This window comes from Bos grunniens, chromosome 5 (assembly GCF_055505025.1).
Source record: "Bos grunniens cultivar Pamir isolate PY7600 chromosome 5, Bosgru_T2T1.0, whole genome shotgun sequence".
NCBI classification, from domain to species: domain Eukaryota; kingdom Metazoa; phylum Chordata; class Mammalia; order Artiodactyla; family Bovidae; genus Bos; species Bos grunniens.
In genome coordinates, this window is record NC_141169.1 from 59,199,128 (window position 1) to 59,205,127 (window position 6,000).

A 6,000-nucleotide genomic window follows, 5' to 3' on the forward strand; every position below is an offset into this window, starting at 1 on the left:
CAGAATGGGAGAAAATAATAGCAAATGAAGAAACTGACAAACAACTAATCTCAAAAATATACAAGCAACTCCTACAGCTCAATTCCAGAAAAATAAATGACCCAATAAAAAAATGGGTCAAAGAACTAAATAGACGTTTCTCTAAAGAAGACATACAGATGGCTAACAAACAGATGCTCAACATCACTCATAATCAGATAAATGCAAATCAAAACCACAATGAGGTACCATTTCATGCCAGTCAGAATGGCTGTGATCCAAAAGTCTACAAGCAATAAATGCTGGAGAGGGTGTGGAGAAAAGGGAACCCTCTTACACTGTTGGTGGGAATGCAAACTAGAACAGCCACTATGGAGAACAGTGTGGAGATTCCTTAAAAAACTGGAAATAGAACTGCCTTATGATCCAGCAATCCCACTGCTGGGCATACACACTGAGGAAACCAGAAGGGAAAGAGACACGTGTACCCCAATGTTCATTGCAGCACTGTTCATAGTAGCCAGGACATGGAAGCAACCTAGATGTCCATCAGCAGATGAATGGATAAGAAAGCAGTGGTACATATACACAATGGAGTATTACTCAGCCATTAAAAGGAATACATTTGAATCAGTTCTAATGAGGTGGATGAAACTGGAGCAAATTATACAGAGTGAACTAAGCCAGAAAGAAAAACACCAATACAGTATACTAAAGCATATATATGGAATTTAGAAAGATGGTAATGATAACCCTGTATGCAAGACAGCAAAAGAGACACAGATGTATAGAACAGTCTTTTGGACTCTGTGGGAGAGGGAGAGGGTGGGATGATTTGAGAGAATGGCATTGAAATATGTATAATATCATATAAGAAATGAATCATCAGTCCTTGTTCGATGCAGGATACAGGATGCTTGGGGCTGGTGCACTGGGATGACCCAGAGGGATGGTATGGGGAGGGACGTGGGAGGGGTTTTCAGAATTGGGAACACGTGTACACCTGTGGCGGATTCATGTTGATGTATGGCAAAACCAATACATTGTAAAGTAATTAGCTTCCAACTAAAATAAATAAATTAAAAAAATACATATATCTATGTCAATCTTAGAGCTTCCCAGGTGGTGCTAGTGGTAAAGAACCTGCCTCCTCATGCAGGAAATGTAAGAGATGCTGATTCAGTTCCTGGGTCTGGAAGATCCCCTGGAGAAAGAAATGACAAGCCACTGCAGCATTCCTACCTGGATAATTCCATGTACAGAGGAGCCTGGCAGGCTAGTCAACGGAGTCACAAAGAGCTGGACATGACTGAAGCGACTTAGCACATGCACATGTGAATCTTAAGAGCAGGAAAGTGTGATTAGGCTTTCCAAGTTTTTTTTAATCTATGTTCAAGAAACAGCTAAGTATTGCCTATTGATATTCTACTTATATATCCATATGGGAAAGAAATCCAGAAATCTGTCAAGTTTCCTTCTTTGCTTGTGTTAATATCTGTGGAGGCTGGCACAGAACCTCCAACCTTATTTAGAACCACTAAAATCTCACAATTATTCTCCAGTTCTCTTGTCCTCTGTTAAAGAGATTTAATAAAATCTCTGAGGATGAATAAGCATTCTGCCCACAGAATAAAATGCATATTGATCAAAAATATTTCATTAATCTTACAGTTTTATACCCTTGAAATACAAATCCCAAGAGTGTGCTCTATCATCACAGCTCTTGATTAAAGCTGAAATTTAGCTGTGTCTAAATAAGAGATGATATAAATGGTTCAAGGAAAGATCTAGCATGGAAAGGTCATTTACAAGTACTTTAAAATCTTTGTGCTCCAAGAAAACATTGGGATGTATTCATCATATCTGGGCTTTCTTGAAAATAATTTTGTTTGTATTGGTTTAAAAAGACTGGATAGGGGTCCAAAAATATATATTTTGAGTATGTGAGTATGTGTTTGAAATATTTCAACACTGATATAAGGCAACCTAAGTGAATTAATGTTGTGAGATAAGAAAAGGAATAAATGAGGAAGGTATTAAGGGCACACATATAATAAGACCAGGTGAAAAACTAAAGGGGAGGAGAAAAAAAAAAAGAAATATAGAATGCTACTCTAAGAAATTTAGGACTTACAGGGAAGGAGTGAAAACAGTGAGTATCACATTTAAAATCTTGAAATATGCATTATGAGCACAACATAAAATTCATTGGTTTTGTCGCCAGAAATCCATCTCAAAAGAATATTTTTCCCTCTTCTGAGTTTCTTCTCTCTCAGATTTCCACACAGTTTGTGAGGAAGTGTGGAGCTAGGAATGAGAAACCATACAACAGTCACCACATTCATCCTCTGGGGACTGATAGATGACCCACAGCTGCAGATTCTGACTTTCATATTTCTACTCAACACCTACATGTTGAGTGTAATTGGAAACCTGGCCATCCACATCCTCATATTGGTCGATTCCCACCTTAAAACTGTGATGTATTTTTTTTCTCCAAAATTTTTCCTTCTTAATAATCTCATTCACTTCTACCTGCACTCCTAGATTCTTGTACAGTATATCATCAGGTGATAGGACCATTACCTATAATGCTTGTATGCCAACTATTTTTTAAAGACCTGTTTGGAATAACAGACTTTTTTCTCTTGGCTGCCATGCCTTACGGTTGTTATGCAGCCATCTGCAGACCCCTGCATTACATGACCATCATGAACCACAGGGTCTGCAAAACACTCATCTTCTGCCGTTGGATGACCACTGTGTTGATCATGATCCCACCATTTAGCTTGGAACTGAGCTTGGAATTCTATGACTCTAATGTTCTTGACCACTTTTTATGTGATGCTAAACCTGTCCTGAATATCACATGCTCAGATACATGGTTCATGGAGAAGATTGTTATCATCTGTTCTGCATTAATCCTTATAATGACTCTCATGTTTGTGGTTTGGTCCTATGTTAAGTATTATCCAAACAATTCTAAAATTTCCCTCTGCCCAGCAATGGAAAAAGGCATTTTCCACCTGTTCTTCCCACATGATTGTGTTTCCATTACTTATGGAGGCTGTATATTTATCTATATCAAAAATTCAGGAAAAGATGAAATGGAAATTAATAAGGGTGTGTCAATATTAACAACTTCCATCTCCCCCATGCTAAATCCATTTATCTATACCCCGAGAAACAAACAAGTGAAACAAGACTTTAATGAATTAGTCAGAAAAAATACATTCTTTTAAAGGAGTTATGAGGAAGCAACAGTTAGAACTGTACATGGAACAACAGACTGGTTCCAAATAGGAAAAGGAGTATGTCAAGGCTGTATACTGTCACCCTGCTTATTTAACTTGTATGCAGAGTACATCATGAGAAATGCTGGGCTGGAAGGAGCACAAGCTGGAATCAAGATTGCTGGGAGAAATATCAATAACCTCAGACAAACAGATGACACCACCCTTATGGCAGAAAGTGAAGAAGAACTAAAGGGCCTCTTGATGAATGTGAAAGAGAAGAGCTTAAAACTCAACATTCAGAAAACTAAGATCATGGCATCTTGTTCCATCACTTCATGGCAGTTAGGGAAACAGTGGAAACAGTGATTGACCTTATTTTTCTGGGCTCCAAAATCACTGCAGATGGTGATTACAGCCATGAAATTAAAAGACACTTAGTCCTTGGAAGGAAAGTTGTGACCAACCTAGACAGCATATTAAAAAGCAGAGACATTACTTTGTCAACAAAGGTCCGTTTAGTCAAGGCTGTGGTTTTTCCAGTGGTCATGTATGGATGTGAGAGTTGGCCTATAAAGAAAGCTGAGCACTGAAGAATTGATGCTTTTGAACTATGGTGTTGGAGAAGACTCTTGACAGTCCCTTGGACTGCAAAGAGATCCAACCAGTCCATCATAAAGAGATCAGTCCTGGGTGTTCATCAGAAGGATTGATGTTGAAGCTGAAACTGCAATACTTTGGCCACCTGATGCAAAGAGTTGACTCATTTGAAAAGACCTTGATGTTGGGAAAGATTGAGGGCAGGAGGAGAAGGGGATGACAGAGGATAAGATGGTTGGATGGCATCACTGACTCAATGGACATGGGTTTGGTTGGACTCCGGGTGTTGGTGATGTACAGGGAGGCCTGGCGTGCTGCAGTTCATGGGGTCGCAAAGAGTCAGACACAACTCAGTGACTAAACTGAACTGAAGGGCCTGAAGCAGTTTTGAGCTACTTCTTTTCTTGTGTTAGACTTTGTATATTAAAACAATCTTTCAGTTCAGTTCAGTTCAGTAGCTCAGTTGTGTCTGACCCTTTGTGACCCCATGAACTGCAGCATGCCAGGCCTCTCTGTCCATCACCAACTCCTGGAGTCCACCCAAACCCATGTCCATTGAGTCGGTGATTTCATCCAACCATCTTATCCTCTGTCATCCCCTTCTCCTCCTGCCCAAAAACTCAATTTTTTAATAAATTAATAATTTAGCAATAATACCAGAGAAGGCAATGGCAACCCACTCCAGTACTCTTGCCTGGCAAATCCCATGGATGGAGGAGCCTAGTAGGCTGCAGTCCATGTGGTCACTAGGAGTTGGACACGACTGAGTGATTTCACTTTCACTTTTCACTTTCACACACTGGAGAAGGAAACGGCAACCCACTCCAGTGTTCTTGCCTGGAGAATGCCAGGGATGGGGATCCTGGTGGGCTGCCGTCTCTGGGGTCGCACAGAGTTGGACATGACTGAAGCAACTTAGCAGCAGCAGCAGCAACAATAATAACATATTATTAAATTAATAGCCAATATTAATAAAACAAGGTGTAGCTTAATATTTATTAGGGAGTTATGCCCTTGGATTATAACATTTAGGAGACTTGCACTGGTACAAAAAAATAAGAAAGTAAGACAATTTGATATTAGTAATTTTAAGGTCTCTCTATCATATAAGTTGTAACAAATAAAAAAGAAGGTGTCATAGTTTCCTGTGTCAGCTTTACAGAACTAATGGACACCCATATAGCTGATAAAATATTTCAGAGTGTGTCCATAAGGGTGTTCTGGGAAGGATTAGCATTTGAATCTATAGACTGGTTAAAGAAAATAGCCCTCAAAAAAGCAGGTGGGCATCCTCCAATTTGTTGAAGGCCTGACTAGAAGAAAAAGGCAGAGGAAAGGTGAATATGGTCTCCACTTGAAACTGGGCAGCATCTTATCTTGCTTTGGTGTTGTCAGTTCTGGTTCATGGGGCTTCAATCTTGGACCAGGATTTCTAAGATTGGCACCTTGGTTTTGTTTATTTGTATTTTTTGCCTTGCTGTGTGTCATAGATGGATTGAACCTTCACCCCCTGTAGTGGCAGTGCAGAATCTTAACCATTGGAACACCAGAGATGTCCAGGCCCCCAGGTTTTAAAGCCTTCAAACTTGTTTTCCTTGTGGCTTAGCTGGTAAAGAATCCATATGCAATGCAGGAAACCTGGGTTTGATCCCTGTGTTGGGAAGATCTCCTGGAGAAGGGAAAGAGTACCCACTCCAGTATTCTTGCCTGGAGATTCCATGGACTATATAGTCCATGGGGTCACAAGAGTTGGACACGACTGAGTGATGTTCACATTTACTTTTTCAAACTTGAAATAGAACTTAAATCATGAATTTTCCTGGTTCTCCAGTTTGCAGATGGCAGCTTGTTGGATTTCTCAGACTCCATGATCATGTGTTTCAATTACTGTGATAAATCTCACCCTATATCTATCAATTCAGTTCAGTTACTCAGTCGTGTCTGACTCTTTGAGACTCAGTGGACTGCAGCACGCCAGGCTTCCCTGTCCATCACTTACTGTTGGAACTTGCTCAAACTCAAGTCCATTGAGTCGGTGATGCCATCCAACCATCTCAACCTCTGTCATCTCCTTCTCCTCCCACCTTCAATCATTCCCAGTATCAGGGTCTTTTCCAGTGAGTCAACTCTTTGCATCATATGGCCAAAGTATTGCAGTTTCAGCTTCAACATCAGTCCTTCCAGTGGA

General features: G+C 40.1%; 1 pseudogene; it reads left to right on the forward strand.

The window, feature by feature from the left end:
* Window positions 1-2,266: 2,266 nt before the first annotated feature.
* On the forward strand, window positions 2,267-3,221 carry LOC147372127 (olfactory receptor 6C2-like; annotated as a pseudogene).
* The last annotated feature ends 2,779 nt before the right edge of the window (window positions 3,222-6,000 follow it).